The sequence below is a fragment of the Anoplophora glabripennis genome, unplaced genomic scaffold, assembly GCF_000390285.2.
Source record: "Anoplophora glabripennis isolate ALB-LARVAE unplaced genomic scaffold, Agla_2.0 scaffold77, whole genome shotgun sequence".
Classification (NCBI taxonomy): domain Eukaryota; kingdom Metazoa; phylum Arthropoda; class Insecta; order Coleoptera; family Cerambycidae; genus Anoplophora; species Anoplophora glabripennis.
The window spans coordinates 416,329-435,657 of NW_019416717.1; the positions used below are offsets into that span (position 1 = coordinate 416,329).

A 19,329-nucleotide genomic window follows, 5' to 3' on the forward strand; every position below is an offset into this window, starting at 1 on the left:
TTTGTCATTTGCGTGCAAGGTCAGGGGCGTTAAAAATAATTTATCTGTGTTAAATACGCTACTGGAAAAAATTAAAGGAATAAAAAAAATTTTATGAATTATTTAGTGATTTTCGAAAGGCTGCATATCAGTGAAATATGGTCGTTTCGAGATAATCTTTTTCTCGAGGTATTTCTTTTGATTGCTGGATAACCATAGCTCAAACAATTTTGTTGTCTAAATATCTTAAAACTAGAGACTTAAAGCTTCAAAATGCTTTTTGTTTATCTCTATACGACAATTTTTTACTGAGATACAGCCTTTCGAAAGTCACTAAAAAATTCATTTTGTTTTTTAAATTTTTATTATTATATTAAAATAAACTGACCACACATAGAAAGGGCATCTTTACATAATTATTCTATGGTATTTTAATCAAGTATTCGTTTTCATATTAGATATAAATCATCTCTTGAATGACACTGATATAAATCAATTATAATTAATGTGGATTTAAAGAAATAGTGGTCAAAAATAGCGCTATCAGCTCATTCAGAGAAATAGCCACTTAGGTACACATTTATGCCAAAATAATGAGAAATGTTCCTTCACATACATCAGAATATTACACATAGATACTGAACACAAAAATTGGGTTATTTAATAAAAATTCCCCGTACGGCAGCTGTAAGTCTACTTAAGTTATGTATTTTACTTTCAATATACAGGGTGTCCCAGAATAATGTGTACAACGGAAGATAAAATAGGCAGATTTAAGCTAATTCATCTATATCCAAAATCGCTTCATTTGGCCGCTAGATGGCCTCATAGTTCGTGAAAATTTTTTGAATTTTGTAAATGACTTGAATACGTATTATTCGATTTTGATTATTTTTAGGGTGTGGACATTTGCTTTCAACCTACATATTTTGGTGATATACAGAGTGTTTTTAAAACTTACAACTCATACAAAATTGATGTATGGTGATAATATCCGTTCATAACTTTTTCCTCTTTCGGGGATACCATTTGGAAGTTTTTGGGCCTCATAGAATTTTGATTAAATGAGCGGTTTGGGTACAAAAAAATGTTTTTTAAATGTCTACATTGTCTTGCCACCCATATTGCAATACTTAACAAAGTGTTAGTAGGCTCTGATTTTGTAGGTTGACTGTAATTTCAATTTGATCTTCAAATCATTGTACCTGCCAATTTTTAATAAATGTTTACTACGACAAAATATAGCACATGTTACTTCATTTATCTCTAGGAATACACACATACCTACGACGAATTAGAGTTATGTATTTACAACGTGCCTAATTTTATTGAAATAATTCGTAAATACAATCAAATACAATAAAAAATGCTAGATATAATAAGTTGTATTAAATTTAATAACCTCAACTTTGTTACTTTTATGAATTAGCCTAAATCTGCCTTTTTTGAGTCCATGCATCTGTGGTCTTCCATTGTACATGTTATTCTGGGACACCCTGTATATTTGATCGACTAAACGAAAGTCGCAAACTTCAGTTACATCTGGAATTCAAAATTTTACACACTATATTTGGATAGCGTTGAAAACAGAAGTTGAAGCTATATGTCGTATTTATCGTATTTAAATTGTTTATGTAACCTTTTTTCTAATTATACCCTCTTTTTTATACGTGTATATTTGGTTGTAGAATATTTTAATTTATTTAGATGACTGTGTTGTTTGTCTCTTGTTTTTGCATGAAATTTTATAAATAGTACGAATATAATTGCTTTACTAATTAGTACACTGGATCTGGTAGACATAAAGAACCCGTTGTCACGTTTAAATCACAAAAATTTAGGCTTTCCAGTTTTCCTAAATGCCTACAATCGTTTCTTTTTTGAGAAATTAATAGACTAAAGAAGTTTTGAAAATTTTACAGATATTTATGAAAAACTAAAGATACCATGAAAAGCTCGTCGATGGATTTTTTTTTGTGGGAATTTTAATTGACTTTGAATAACATATACGAGAAGTGATGCTAATATCGAACCTATGGATATTCCTTTCAATTTTTTCCATATTCCTTCTCTGGTACCCGTTTTATGGACATGATCAGTAAATAAACGTAGAACTACTAAAGTTTCCTAGTCGCAATTTATATTTTTCGCAATATTAAAGTGTTCAGCACCGAGTTTTACCGCGTGGAGTTGGTACGTAACGAGATATTTAAATAATCCCGAGAAGTAAGATATTGCCTGTGGCTTTACTTCTTTCAAACAACTTTTACTCGCTGTGCGGTTGGAAGTTTTTAATCTGGAGACACCGACGTACATCTTACTTGAAAAAGTCCATTAGCTTGTCGTTAATAATTAAGAACGCTTCCTGAAAATCATTTGTCGACTTATTTTCTCTTACCGATTTGTCCAACAAATTATTTTTATATATGTATGAAAAATATTGTAAGTGCCTTCACCACCAATCACATCCCGTGAAACAGAATGTTGTGCTTTAATGAATCTTGATCTTATTGTTTTAATTTTACCGAATTTTAAATTTTTTAGTGAATTTTAGTTAGAACATCGCACAAAAACTTGTATGTACTCTCGTACCTATTCCTTTGTGTGTATTCTTAATTGGTGTTGTGTTCCTTTGCAAATCGGTAGTACCATTGAAGCTTTTAACAACATACGTCTTATGAATGAGCTCCACTTTTCATAAAGACCTTGATTTATAAACATTATTGGTGATATGTCAAACTATATACTATATTCTAACACAATATAATGTTGAAGACTTTTTGTTACGATATTATAGAATGTTACATACAATTTTAGACACTTACTATGGTATTTGATATGATGCTCTAAGTACATCGAACAATAACGTATATTGAAAGTTTATATTGCCACTGGTCTGTTCTATTTACAATGGGAGGTACAATGGAGAAAAATAATAGTCGACCGCACACTGTTCCGCAAGCGAGAAGGATGCGAGAAATAAACTTCAAACGTCCCCTTCAAAGTTTCTATTACCGCATCTTATAATTCGTAAGAGAGGCAAAGCTTCAATCTGAAAATGTATATGAAAAGATCGGTGGGAAAAAAAACATGGAACGTGATCGTTTCTCATTGTTTTAATAATTTTTTTCAAGAGATTTGCTTGAAATATTGAATATGTATACGTACGTATTCCTTAGAACTAGAATTCTGGCGGCTGTAAATACAAATTAAAAAATGTTTAACAAATAATATTGTGGAACTACTCTGGGGACTAATGCACACTAAAAGGACTTATTAGTTCTCGTCACTAACCCATTGATAAGACGACTGACCGACAACTGAACTTACTTTTTTGATCTACAAATGCTGGATGAGATATTTCAAAAAATTTTTCATCTGAAATGGTTATTGCTGCTCAGTGTCTGGACCTTTAGTCTAGGCAACTGGCAAAGAACGACCTGCTAATCTACAGGTACTAGGAAAGTAAAATCAGTTGTAAATCCGGTATATGTCGGGTGGTTCTCCTTCTACATAGCTTTTACTAGACACTGGGAGTTTACTTAATGCTGGTCAGAGCGTTAGTCCGCAGAGTAGTGGTTCCTCAAAATATTATTGGTTAAAATTTTATTTTAACTACTGTGGTACCTGTAAATTAGCAGATGGTTTTCTATTGGTTTGGCTGTATTGAGGGCCTAAACATTATGTAGCAACGACTATTTAAGATATAATACACTGTTATATCTCACCCATACTCACAACATGGCTGTAGCTACCTCCTTAAATAGTTAGATTTTTCGCGGTTGGTTTACCTATGGCATATTGATCATTTCGAAACTAATGTATCTAGTGATTCTACCGACGAATAATCTTACACTTGTTTACTAGCTGTTGCAGGTGTAAATCTTTGTTGGTTAGGGCATTAGTTCGCGGAGTAGTTGTTTCCCAGAACATTTGTTAAGACTTTGTTTCGCGGGGTGCAACACTGGTCTTACTTTCATATTATTTGCAGATTAACAGGTCGCTCTCTGCCAGTACATAATTGACAATGTTAATATCCTAGTTCTCGTAACGTTAAATTATTCTACTAAAGTTATCTCTGGCTTACATCACATATAGTCTAGGCGATAGAGCAGTAAAAGTAGGCTTTGGCATTTGTGTTTGAAGTCGTCTATTTTGTAGTACAGAAAAATCCCAAATATTATTATGTAGAATAAAAATCCGAGTGTTTGTGTATTCAAAAGAACCATTGCTAAATTCAGGGGAACAACAAATCGAACGAAAAGTGACCCGTTTTTCGGCATATTCTTCCCTGTAACATTGAAAGTAAACCATAAATAAAAAAAGTCATTCTTTATGTTTTGTTTATTTGACAATTTTCTATAAAGTTACAACAACTGCGAATAAAAAAGTTTAATTTTGCAGTAACAATGGACGAAAATTAGTAGAAAATCATATGCATATTTGGAGCAATTTTTAAAATAAGTAAATATTTATAAATGTTGATGAAACTTTGTGAATAAACAGTGAAACATACGTCAACTCTACCCTAAAAATTTTGCTAGGATCGATCTCGTGGTTTTCGATTGACAGAATTGTTAATTAAGAAAATTTCAAAAAGTTTATCGCGTACCGTGGGTTTAAATTAAGGTTTAGAAAGGGCACACAATTTTTTAGAGATACTTGTTGTCATAATAAACAATGATCAATACTAAAAATACCTATTTTTACACTTTTATAACCATTTAGATTTTTTTTAATTTTTCAACATTTTATTCTATAAACAATTATTTATTGCCCAGAGAATCTTCTATGCAATCGACAAAATCTAGCACACAGTAAAACTATGTCGTAAGTTCTTGCTTTTTAGCCGAATACGACAGCATTCTACTGTGTAGATTCTGAGATATAGAAGCGTAAAGTTAATAATCTCTATTAATGAGAAGTGCGCATGCGTGAAACCTCGGAGACACATTAGTATCGGGAACATAGAGACTTAATATAGAAGTTTAAAAAATTGGGATATTCTGCCAAGCAAGGAATTTTAGTTACTAAGTCATTGTTTATTGCGGGTGTAAATTTTGTGCTTTGTACTCAATGTTTACAAGTTCTTCTTTCAAAACATTAAAATTTTATTTGATTTTTATTAACAACAAAGTTAAATGAGTACGATGCTTCCAAGATACTTAAAATATGTATGCATATTTCGAAACATCCGAGAAAAACTAAAATTTTACTTTTTTATTTTCTACCATAAAATTGAAAATATTTATAAATTTAAGTTTTAAGACATTTACATTAATGGGACACTTCGAAAGAAGAATTGATTCATGCGGCACCACAGATAGCCTTTTAGTTAAGTAATTTTTCGTTTTTATTTTTAGTCATGTGATACCTTATGGTATCAGATTTAGTGATGCATATTTTGCCATATGTTTTTCAGAGTCTATAACAGTCTAGAATGCGTGGAGCTATCAGGGAATTTTATAGATCTAGAAATATCAAATAATATTTGCTGATTTTTTATTGCATCATTATTAAGCCTAAAAATTGCATACTTTAGTAAAACGTATGTTTTTTTGTTTTAGATAATTAAAATATTCAAATTTTCTCCTTAATCAAAAATCTGTAATATCTAGATTGTCCTTATTTAGTATCTATTCATATAAGTAAAAATTAGCACAGAAGGGTTTTTCCATGCAAACATTATTATGAAAATATTTCCTATTTGGTGCAAAGTTTATGATAATCACTGAATAGTTTTTTAAATTTTCATACTTTATGAGATATTTACATGGAAGATATGGATAAAGAATTTGGAAAATGGTGATGATTGAAAAATGGGAACTGATATAGAGCTTATGTGAAAACCTGGAGATGTCACCAATTTTTTTTTTACCAAAATTTAGTATACGCCCTTGTTTTTTCCAAATATCTCAAAATTTACTCCTTTAATAATCAATATGTCAATGTTGATATAATTATTCTCAGATAAAGAGTATGTGAAAAGATAATGAAACCAAACTTGCGCTAAATTATTATTAATTGTTACTTGCATAATTTTTTTAAGCAACTTTTATATACCATACCCCTTCGTCGTCGGGAAATCGAGGTGGGCTGCGCCCAAAAAAGTCCATTACCTCCGCTTTAATTATAAATGTCCCTGAACATAATTTATTTAGCCGTCGATTTCTCCGAAATCTCAACTAGCAAATTTCCATCGATCGGCGGCGACCACTAATTGGCCGACTAATAACTGAAATTTTCATTGCAGGCCTACTAGAAGCTCATCATTGATTCCCCGGGATCGGCCCCTTTCCATGACGGAGGTTTACTGGTAAGTGTGACTGCTGAATTATTCCACACACACACGTGAAGTTAATTCCGTCCCATGAAATATGCACTCGGCCAGACAGTGGATTTCCAAATGAAAAGTCGAAGCGCGTTAATTTTTAATAGGAAATGCCCTTAAATATACACAGACGCGATTTCCAGCCCTGGAAAAAGGCGTATGTCAGCCTGATGGGCTGTAATATTTCCGGTGGGGTTCCGTATTACCGGAGCCGTTGTATGCGGCGTGTCCGGTAAGTGTCTTCCTAATCGCTCAGGAGCGTATACAGTGTAGGAAAGTACCGATGGTCTATCAGAAGTTACGTGAGAGCGATAAAGAGCAAATAAGAAGTGGATCTTATTTGTGGAAGGGCGAAATGTGCGTTGACTATTAGACGCCTTCATTATAGCCATCCTTGTCTATCACATGGATTTCTATGGCTTACTTTATCGCTCTCACGTAACTTCTGATAGACCATCGGTACTTTCCTACACTGTAGAGGAGTTCCTATACAGGGTGTTTTTAAATGTAGTAGGTACCAAAATGGTACCAATGAATGTAGAGTCAAAAATAAGAGGGTTGAAGTAAAAATACCTTATATGAAAGTTGCACCCCTGACTCGATATACCCTCTTAAAGGAGGGGATTGAAATTCACATTTTAATTTTTTTCTTTAACATGAGGAATGCTAGAAACACGAAACACGACAACCCCTTTGCAATATTTTATTAAAAAATGTTTATATGATGCAAATTATTTATTTAAAAATATTTATTGGGAAGACTGATTTATTGCGCAACTTTCTTACCTCTCGTAATTTTTCGATAAAACCTATAGTTTTCTAGTAAAAAAAATAGATGCGTCATCGTTCACTAAAGGGGTAATTGAGAACATTTGTAAAAATAAAGTAGGCGGATGTCATAACAAATTTATCATATTAATAAATTGACACTTTCTGTCAATAAGGTGGTAATTTAATAATAACATTAAAAATAATTTGCTATTAATTAATGAAAAATGTTTGATAACTTATGACTATGGGACATGTATTAGGTAAAGTTATATATCTGAAATAAATACAATACAAACGAAAAACAAGAAATGCAAAATTAAATTTAAAAAATATTCTCTAAATAATTTCCATTTTGCTGCAAGCATAACCTAATACGTCTGTTGAAGTTATAACGCACTCGTACAAACAGTTCTTGGTTATTGCGAAGGTCATCTGCTGCCTGAAATATTCTTAAGCGTAGTTCTTCTAAGGAGGCAACAGGAGTGGCATAAACAATACTTTTTATGTGTCCCCACAAAAAGAAATCCATAGACGTTAGGTCAGGTGAACATTCAGGCCAACAAACAGAGGCATCACGACCACGACCAATCCAGCGATTCGGGTAATTTAAATTTAACCATTCTCTAACGGCAAGTGTACTGTGTGCAGGTGACCCATCGTGCATATATGCCATTACCTAACGTGTAGCGAGGGGTACATCCTCAAGTAATGTTGGAAGATTTTCGTTCAAAAATCTAAGATACTCGGCCGCTTCAAGCCTGTGTGGAAGAATATAAGGACCTACTAGAGTATTTCCTACAATTCCCATCCAAACATTTAAACTGGAATTATGTTGACATCTTGAAACAAATATTTCATGAGTATTTTCTTCCGACCATGAACACGAATGAACATTATGAAGGTTTACTGCTCCTACTCTAGGAAAATTTGCTTCGTCGGTGAAAAGTATATTCATTAGGAAATGTCATGCCTGGAAATATTAATATACCATTGATAAAAATCCACGCGGTTAGGTAAATCAGGGTCATTCAATTCTTGTACGGGTTGATGACGAAAAGGGTATAAAAGATTTTCTTGAACTACATTCCATACAAGACTGTGAGAAACTTGCAGTTGCCTGGACACCTGCCTTGTGCTTATACCATAGTCTTATTCGAGATGTTCCAGTTTAGCCTCAGTTTCAACAGTTCGGACATTACGCCTTCTTCTGGCAGCCTCACGATTGGGCTGAATTTATTTGTTATGACATCCGCCTACTTTATTTTTACAAATTTTCGCAATTATCCCTTTAATGAACGATGACACATCTAATTTTTTTACTAGAAAACTAGGTTTTATCGAAAAATTACAAGAGGTAAAAAAGTCTTCCCAATAAGTATTTTTAAATAAATAATTTACTTTATAAAAAAAATTTCTAATAAAATATTGCAATGGGGTTGCCTGTTTCACTCCTTTATAAAATACGATGATCGAACAAATATTGAAAAGTTGTCTCTTTATTAGTAGGATGCTCATACCAAGTTTCGTGTCTCTAGCATTCCTCATGTTAAAGAAAAAAATTAAAATATGAATATCAATCCCCTCCTTTGAGAGGGTATATCGCCTCAGATGTGCAACTTTCATATAATGTATTTTTACTTCAATCCTCTTATTTTTGGTCGTCGAGCTCCAAAAGGGTATCTAGAGAATTACGTTGTAGGTTTTAACTTGAACGACGTAGAATATTTTGATAAAAATTAGACCGGTCTTAATTATTGCAAGTTATCCACAAACGAAGTATCCCTAGCTTAGTATTTTGTCGGATGGCGTGACATCAAACTGAAAATTTTATTTTTAGATACTCCACAGGTTTTTATTAAACGGAATTATCACTTCAATAAGTTCATAGTGTTCGCAATCAACTCAAAATTTAAGTAGAATCAGCACCTGCACTTGCTATTGATAGTCAAGAAGGATTAATTTTACAGAAATTTCAATAACAATATATTCACCGACTATCTTTAATCTTCTTTTAATATATTCTTTTATTTTTTTTTGTCACCCCACGAATAGTATTTCCCCAAACAGGTCCCTAGAGAAATTCGTCTACAAATCATTTGATAATTGTCAACTAGTCATACTCGATTGTGCATTCAGTGTATATTCAGCATGAGGGCACTGTTGCGTATCCTCAAAATCATCCTACTACCGTTACCGCATGTACATTACTAATTTTAATCTATGCTAATCGGGACTTTCGTTCGATTGTGTAACGGTCAGTAACCTCTCTTCCGTAGATCACTTGATTTTTATCTTCCGTCCGAAGAGATACTTATCTCCCAGCATTCCCCATTTTTGTCCGTTGTTAACATACGTTAACGTATGCGCTGCACTTCGAGAAAAAGCCCCGGCCAACGACCAACAGTTATCGGCGAGCGCCGTGAAGGAATTACTCCGTTCGAGCACGGCTCCCGACAGGTGTTATCGGTGCTGCGGATTTTTATTGGGGGGTAGTTTTCGCCGCAATCATGTCGGAATCGAAAAGGGAAATTACTCTGCTTTGATGTTATATTTTATGTTATAAGCAATTGCACTTCTTTGATCAATATTTTATATTTGTTTATTTTTTCATTATTCAAAAATTTAGTCAACATTTTTTAGATTTCTTTATATTATACAGGGTGTCTCACCAGGAACTGTTTCGATCGATATCTAGGAAAGTACTGCTCTGAAAAAATTGAAAATTTGGCAACATGGCAATGCCCCTGGGGCGAACACAACTAAAATATATAGAACTCTCCAGCGCTTCCGGTTATAACGGAAGTCGACTACAACTTCGTTATTTTAAATGGGACACCCTATATATTATTGGATTTTCGAATTCTACGTGAACTTTGAAGGTCACTTTATTAAATATTCCCTATATCTAGGAGTTATAGATTTTGAGATATTAATTTTTAAAGAAAAAATTTGTCTTATGCAAGGGTCCGCGGAGATGCTAGTAACTTTTTTTTCAGAAGCGTGATGTCAGGCGGATTTTTGGTGCCTGTGAAGGGCATAAGTAACGCTAAATTATGGTATGTCATCAAATTAAAACATTTAATACTAGGTGTTTCATGTTTGCTGTTACATTTTGATAACTCAAACAGCTATAACTTTGTTAACTTAAATGGAATACCCTGTATTTTTTACTCTTTCGTATGCAGAATGAAATTTCCTTTTAAACCATATAAGTATTGTTAGGGTTGTCTTACAATTTTTAGAGATACATATTTGCAATTTTCTATTATTTGGACATTTTTCTCGTATCAGACCTGTTGTCAAATTGGCCAGAAACATTCCAAAACAATTAAAATAACTTGACATTTGACAAGTTAGTTGTCAAATTATTGTTACGTCTATACTAGTTTTTGCTGAAAATTTAAATAAAAATGGCTGGTGATCGTTTAAATTTTAATTTGTTTATTATTTAGGAAAAAAAAACAGCAGATTCTCTACATATTCTTGAAATTACTTTGTCGCATTTTCCATAAATAATAAACAAATTAAAATAATCCTCATTAGTATAATTTAAACGATCCCCAGCCATTTTTATTTAAATTTTCGGCAAAAACTATTCAGAATAATTTGACAACTAACTTGACAAATGTCATGTTATTTCAATTGTTTTTGGAGTGTTTCTGGTCATGGCCAATTTGACAACAGGTCTGATACGAGAAAAACTGTCCAAAATATAGAAAATTGCGAATATCTCTAAAAGTAGTAACGACAACCCTAACAATGATTATATGGCTTGAAAGGAGATTTCATTCTGCATACTACAGAGTAAAAAAATATAGGGTATTCCATTTAAGTTAACAAAGTTATAGCTGTTTGAAATTATCAAAATGTAACAGCAAAATTGAAACACCTAGTATTAAATGTTTTAATTTGTTGGTATACCATAATGTAGTGTTACCTATGCCCTTTACAGGTACCAACAATCCACTTGATATCACGTTCCTGAAAAGAGTTACTAACATCTCCGCAAACATCTGTCAAATTTTTTCTTTAAAAATTAATATCTCAATATCTATAACTCCTAGGTATAGGAAATATTTAATAAAGTGATCCTCAAATTTAACGTAGAATACGAAAATGCAATAATATATAGGGTGTCCCATTTATAATAACGAAGTTGGTGTCGACTTCCGTTATAACCGGAAAAGCTGGAGAGTTCTAAATATTTTAGTTGTGTTCGCCCCAGGGGCATTGCCATGTTGCCAAATTTTCAAAATTTTCGTAGCAGTAAACTATCGATCGATGCAGTTCCAGGTGGGACACCCTGTATAGATATTTATATTTTTAACAGTCGAAAGTCCTGTAAAACGCTAGAAAAGATTTGTAGTGTTAAAAAAATTAGCAAAAGGTGTTACTTTAAAAGATATTTAAAAAATTAAGAAGTTGTTTCTGTTTAATTCATACCTGTCGTATACTTTTATTAATCAAAAATATAGTACAGTTTTTTCTATATTCAGAAGTGCAGCAAAAATGTTTATCTACATTTTTAACATTCAAAAGTGCAGTAAAAACATTCTTGTTTTTTTTTACTTTATAATTTAAAATTTATATTTTAACAATGAAAAGTATAGGAAAATTTTGTTGTATTTAAATCATTTATATTCCCAATAATCGAAAGTGCAGTTAAAATGTAAACTCTTTTCCGTAGATTCACTTTATCGTCCACCTCAAAAAGTATTCCATTTTTTATGCTTTAACGTATACACCTCACTCAAAGAAAAAAACCTCCAACGTTATTATCCTCTAACACCCGTGATGCCTTTAATATCCTACTAGTCTTAATTAATTAAATTTGTCTACGTATAGGTAGTACCATGCTTGTAGACATTTGTAACGCCTTTTGTTACATATCTATAAGATGATTATTGCAAAATAACATATTAGCAGCATATTAAACTGAAATTTATGGCTAATTCGAAAGCATTTTTTATAATTTTTCTTCCCTAGATCACGTGATTTCTATGTTCCTTCCAAAGAAATACCCCATTTTTGTTTGTTTGTATGCACTGCACTTGGAAAAAAATCCCGACTACCCTATACTAACTACCCCACAAGCAGTTATCCTCGAGAGCTGTGAGGAAATTTTTCTGTTCGAGTTGGGTTCCCGGCAGGTGTTAACGGCGCTGCGGATTTTTATCGGGGGTAGTTTTCGCCGTAATTATGCCGAAATCGAAAAGTGAAATTACTCGGCCTTTGATGTTTTGTGTTCCCGTTTTGACAAATAATTGTTCGCTTTACGTTTTACGCTTCCCTTCGTCGAATCCGAAACTCCAAAACGGTGATTTATGTAAATTATTTCGATGAACTCGATCTTATTAAGGGGCTTATTACGAATTACGGGAGGTTAATGAATTAAAGCCAATTGGTAAACTCTTGTTTATTTCATTTATTCGAAGGGTGTAGAATTCATCAAATAACTTATACAAGAAAATATAAAAGTGTTGGGGTCCGTCTCTGAAATATGTATACCATGTTACATAAATATACTCTTGATGTTTTAATAATTTTAATATTATTAAAATTTAATTACTTACCAACGTTTCCAAATAAAATTACTGATCACCTGACTTTTAATCATTTATCTATATACAAATCAATAAAATTATTGTGGTTTTTACTGATAGATTCAGAATTAACAAATTTTTTCATTATATTACATCTAGTTACATAATCGTAAATCTACGACACACTGAATTTAATCTTTTATAACTCTTTTTGCCTGAAACGGTAAAAATTCAAAACATTACCAAATACCTGTTAAATATTTTATCGTAACTCGCTCGGTTGTGGTTGTCTGTAACATTTACTGAAACTTTCGATTGATCCGCTTTGCACTGGTTTTGTTTCTTAGCATTTTCTGCTTATCACTTTTTTATATCCTTGCACTGTTATCGGCCACCTAGGTCTTAGTCTAAGCTTTCAACAATTGTAGTAGTCTGTAATGCCATAATAATTAAAGCTAAGAGTACTTATCAAGCACCTATCCTGGTTAGTTATCTGTGGATTACCAGGGTCGACGTTCAGTCGCACCTGTTGTCTCAGTGGGTTTTCAAATTTTGAGCCCACTTGGTACTGAGCGATTTCTGCTTTTCCTGGAGCGATCCTAGATTTGATCTGTCGTGGGAAGTGTCTTTGTTTGGTTACAACTACTTCACTTTTTTGAATGGTGTGTTGTTTTGTAGTCGCTGAGCGGTTTTTGCAAATTTCCTGGATATTTTGTGTCAGCGGTCTCCCTATCAACAGCATCAGGCTTCATAAACCCTTTGGCTGAGTCTAGGGCGGAATTCAAAAAGGATGAAAATTTTGATTCCCGGTTGATACTGTTTGGATGGCTCGATGTCATCGGACATGTATTCTGAGTGCCTTTGGAGCTTCTTCGGGCTCTACGGGCGACTTCTTGGTGCGAATTTAAAAAAAATGGATAAAATTTAAAGAAATTTAAATTAAAAAAAAAATAAGTAATACAAAAATAAAATATGTTTTAATGACAAACTCCGCTTTTAGTAATTTATTTATTTTAAAAATAATTTCTGCTTTGTCGTTTTGAAAAAAAAAGGAACTCGAATAGACCTCATGCATTATTCGCAATTGATTGTACCGACGAAGCCGAGCGCTCTAAACGTCTCTCTATTACGTTGAAAGGACTCGTATTTCTGTACGTCTACTGAGGATCTGGCGGAAATAAGGGTTTATCCAAACATAACTAAATGTTCTCCAGATATAATTCATCGCGATTTATGTGAGCACGGCAAGTAGAAAAACAAACGTTTGTATAAATTCTAAATCATTTTAAGGAGGTATGCTTTGTTGATTTTGTTCCATACATTTTAAATTATGAAGTGGTGCACGGGCGCCTGCACTGAGAACGTTCCTCAGCGCCAACTCGATATGAATTACGCCCATGAAAGTTCGGATTATTAAATATTTGATCCCGTGGATTGTGCGATTGTTTAATAAATAAAAATCTTAGTCTCTGACGTCTCGTCGACGATGTTACGAAGTAAAAATGCCAGTTAACCTAACCGTTGGCTCTTACCGGATGACCCGAATATTTCTTGCCTTCTTAAGTCTAGTCACGAATTGTAGAGCTATCCTAAAAGTATGCAGTGCAGATTTCCTTGTCATTTCTTAATAAAAGCGCAGTCGGTATTGTCATGTTTCATCTAATTTTAGTCACGTTACTGCTGAACAGTTCTAACATTCTTCCACTTGCTGACACGCTTTTATTGGTCAGAAAATAATAATAATAATAATAATTTATTGATGTCAGAACATAAGATAAATGTTTACACAAGTCACAAAAGAAATATGACACCAAAAGTATCAGTAATTAAAAATAGGTTAAAACTAAAGCACAGATATGTGAATAAATCATTAAAAAAAAGTACTACAAAGAAATATATCACACATCACACCCATTACATGGTATTCCTAGGGGACTGACAAGAGCAACAAAATCATCATTAAAATAATTATCAAATGAGTAAAAAGCCTTCATTTTAAGAAAGTTCCTTATTCTCATTTTATAATGAGCATTACACAAGGACCTAATTGCTTCAGGTAGCATATTAAAAAAGCGCACGCAATAGTAATTAGAACCGACTCTAGTTCTACTTAGTCTAAGAGGAACAGGGTTTATATTATACCTGTTTCTAGTAGGATAATCATGGTTTATGAAACGTTGACGAAACATATGGAGATTTTCCTTAATGTACAAGAGATATTCTAAGATATAGACACTTGGAAGTGTAAGTATGCCATATTTCTTAAATTGTTGTTTACAGTCCGTTCTATAGGGTAACCCAGCAATAATGCGAATACATTTGCGTTGTAATTTAAAAATTTGTTTGGCAAGAATGACTCCAGTTCAAAATAGCATAGCACATATGTGAGTGAAGAAACCATAACAGGCTGACAGCAATGTTTTTATCGAAACAGAATTAACAAGGCTTCTGATCAGGAACATCTTTTTAGATAGTTTTTTAGATAGCTCATCAATATGTTGCTTCATTTGGCAATCAATGTTCACTCCGAGAAATTTCACTTGTGAGGCGCAATTGGTGAACTCATCATGCACATAGGGTTGGCAAAATTTGGTATTTAACTTTCACTAGTTTTATACCAAGTTTTATACCTTATTATACCAAAAGTATTATATACCTAGTACCTAGTAGTAAAAATTGGTAGGGACTTTTTGCTATAAATTTGTAATAACGAAACTAAATGTTTATTCAATAAAAGAAACCAAAAACATGAACAATGATTCTTAAAAAATCTTAAATTTGTAAAAACAAAGTTTATTCGAGCAAACAAATAAGGAAAAGAGGGAGAGACAAGATAAATATTTTCTGTCGATACGAGACACCACCAAGAGCTCACAATATCACCGCTCTGTCCCTTCAATTCGCAGATCGCTTTCAGGTGCTACCCTACAGACGAATCTCTTACGATCGACTATCTTATTTATAATAGGTGTTTTGGTTCTGACAGAGAAAGGTTCTGGGACGGTTCAAATTAGTTGACTTTTCCATTAAGAGTAACATCTAAGTCAAGACATACCAACAATACAGTTACAGTTGAGTAACTATTCTAAACTGTTCTAGGACTGTTCGCAGATAGAACCAAAAGAAGCCTAATGTATACGCTGTTCCTGTCCGGACTCGTTTAGCTGGTATAAAATTTTGTACTTACGTAGTATAAAACTTTTTGGTATTTAACGTTTTAATACAATTTGGTATAATACTAGGTAAGTTAAATACAAAGTATAAAACTAATTAGACCATTTGGTATAACACCTTTGCCAACTATACATGCACATAACGCAAAGTAAACAAAATATATTGAGTTTTGTTTTGATTGAGATACATTTTATTTGCCAAAAAACACTGCTTAACGTTATCATGTGTTGTTTGAACATTATTACGAAAGACACTGGCTTCACCTGCACCCTTTAGGATCGTGGTATCATCCGCAAAAAGGATAAACTTGGAAATGCTATCACTATTTGGTAGATCGTTTATATAAATGAGAAACAGTACAGGCCCAAGGACAGATCCTTGTGGGGCTCCGTGATTCATGGTTAAGCACGAAGATTTACTTCCATTAAAAGAGACAAATTGAGATCTGTCACTGAGGTATGATTTAATAAGGGAGATACTATTTGGATCAAAGGCATAGCGCGAAAGTTTTTGAATTAAAATGTTGTGGTTCACACAGTCAAAAGCCTTAGTGAGGTCATATAAAGTACCATTAGTAATGTTCCACAGCTGAGGTTAATATATCCATGAACAATTCAAATTTCTTATTTAAATCAATGATATCATTTTTTAAAAAAGTCCAGTCCTGGCTTTCTACAATTTGATAAAGATGAAAAAACCCGCAAGCTGTCATTGGCCTATAGGCAACTCTAGAACTGCTTTTCCTTTTACATTGTTGAATCGCAATCAATATGCCGGCATGATCTGATGATAAACTCACATTACAGGTCTGAGCAGCAAATCCATTACAATCTAAATTTGTGAAAATATTGTCGAGGCATGAATTACCTCTTGTGCAAGCCGTAATAGTTTTTGACAGGCCATACGAGTAGCAAAGGTTCAACAACAATAGTGTCATTGTTATCACAATTATTGAAATTAACATTAAAATCGCCTGTAAACACAATTTTTTTGTTCTTATTGAGTTTATTTAGAACTAAATTTAGACGATCCAAAAAAATATCAAAATTACCCTTTGGAGATCTATATACTGTAATTATTTGTAATCCATCGCATTCACTACCGCAGAATTCACAGTGTATTTCAACTGAAAGCTCCTCGATACCAGATAAAATGATTGGAGATTTTACAGCATTATTTACATAAATACTTACACCACCATGCACAGTTTCAGTTCTACAAAAACTGGAGACAGTTCTATAATGTTGCGGCTTTATAACATCAACTTCATGCTCAATAAGCCAATGTTCATTTATGCATAAAACATTAATAGTCGTATCAACTAAAAACGCATCCAATTCATCAATTTTATGCATTATGCATTGAATATTCAGATGTAGTAGCTGAATTTGTGTATCTAAGTTGACACCATCGGTTGCTGTATTAACCCCGATGGCATCAACTTTCCCTTTTCTAAAAAATGCTGTGTTTTTAGATTTTAAATTTATATCTAGCGTAAGACACACCACTAGGCCAGAACTCCTGCTTATACACCACGTCTTTCATGTTATATTTGATACCGACCTTGAAAATAGAGATACTTATTGAAAAAAAAACGTTATTTTTTCGAAACATTTGTAAGAGTAAAAAAAATTAATTAAATTTTATGTAATACTGAAACTATAAAACTATTTAATAAATTGATATACTAATAAAAAAAGTCGATATCATTTTAAGGGCGCCCTAGCCCTAGTCCGGCCCTTATTGGACTTCCAACAAATTCATATTTTTACCAATTAAAGATAACAATAACGGCAAATCATGTACCAAATTTGATTGCTCTGTATTAAGGCATTGTTGAAATATTATTGTTTTTCGCAATTTGACACTCATCTTCAGAGGCCAATGCCTCTTCAACGGACACCCTGTATAATATAGAACAAGCTTGTTACCAGTTTCAAGCCAAAGTTTTCCCTCAGTGTATACTTTTCCGTTTCCACTTACAAAATAGGTGATTACACATCTACACTTACCATTGTTTGAAAATATTTGTAGGCGTGTGGTAGGTAAATCAGCCTTGACATTTTTCAAGCGTAATAATCCTGGATGATATTGACTACAATATTATATTGGTATCGAAACTGGCGCCTTTATTTACAAGCAACTTACGTGATGGAATGTAGAATTAAAAAAATAACTGTTGCAACATATTTTTTAGCATATCAGCTTATAAAAAATTCCATCGCGGAAGCAAATTAGATTTGTAAAAGCAACTCGTTAATTAATGAAAGTGATTTCAGGTTAAGTTATTTCAGACTGAAATACTTTTAGCGAGTCCTTCTTTGCATGTCTTTGTGCCCGAGCTCACACCACACACATAAAAACATCTTTAAAGAACGGATCTAAAAATATTTTACTGCACTTCCGAATGTTAAAAATGTTTTGCTACACTTCTAACTTTAAAAAACAATTTAAAAAGTGTTTAAATGTTAGAGTATAAAAGCAATTAAACGGAAACATATTATGTGGTTTCTGGACATTTGTACTTATTTCTTTTTAATATCATACACACAATTTAGCTACACTTTTAAATATTAAAAATATACTGTCCGATTATCAACCTTGTTGAACCAATCGTTCGTTTCCATGTCTTTGTACTCGACTTCACATCACACGCATATAAAAAGATCCATAATGGATTGGATAACAAAGATATTAATGTTCTAGCCGCAGTTATAATAGAAACGTTCATTTTCCTCCTATACAGCTCTATTTAGGCTGTTCTGTTTACCCTGGATATGAATTGGTAACATAAACAACAAAGCTTTCGAAGAAAAGGTGCAATTAGCGTAGTGGCCGGTGAAAACGGCTAACACCAAACACAAATACCTGCCACCTATTTGCTTCTTTCTCGAGTACGTGTGAATTGCTCGAGTCAATTCGGACACATTCATTATAATTTTGGCTTTGACGCTTTTGAGATGCCACGGGGGACACCTAGGGATGGTAGTTTCGCTTAAACTTACTATTTTATCACTTTAAAGAGCCTGTGTGACTTTTATCACAGTGCATTCGCGTTCATTGAAAGAGTTTTTTAAATTTTTTTATAAAGCCTTCTCAGTCAGAAAACTTAAATATCATTGGTATTTTGAAAATTTTATATTTTCCGCAAATCTACACAAAAAATAATAATTAAAGTAATGTATATTTTCGGAATGCATTTTTAGTCCTCTTTTCGTTTTTGAAATAAAATACAAGTTGTTGTCATATCACAAAAAATAAAAATACAGTGTAACCTCTTTAATCCGAACACCACATTGCCAGGCATTGTTCGTATTATCGAATCGTTCGGATTATCGAACATACTATAAAGATTTGTACAATATGTATATTATGTAACTACATACTCATTTTATTATAACAATATAAGTATAAATCATACAAGACACATAAAATTTATATAAAGTAAAACAAACATGTAGTTACATATACATAAATGTTATATAAATGATACATATGTATTATTTTACGCTTTTCACAATTTTTATCAAT

The 19,329-nt window shown here is 32.8% G+C and overlaps 1 protein-coding gene across 2 annotated transcripts in view; it reads left to right on the plus strand.

The window, feature by feature from the left end:
• LOC108911518 (ephrin-B2) overlaps positions 1 to 19,329 on the plus strand; it is a 382,567-nt gene that overhangs the window by 230,074 nt on the left and 133,164 nt on the right. For both annotated transcript variants that reach the window (XM_018716482.1, XM_018716483.2), the window contains exon 2: positions 6,233 to 6,295. The gene's annotated coding sequence lies outside the window, so the exon portion shown is untranslated. The remainder of the gene's footprint in view (positions 1 to 6,232; positions 6,296 to 19,329) is intronic.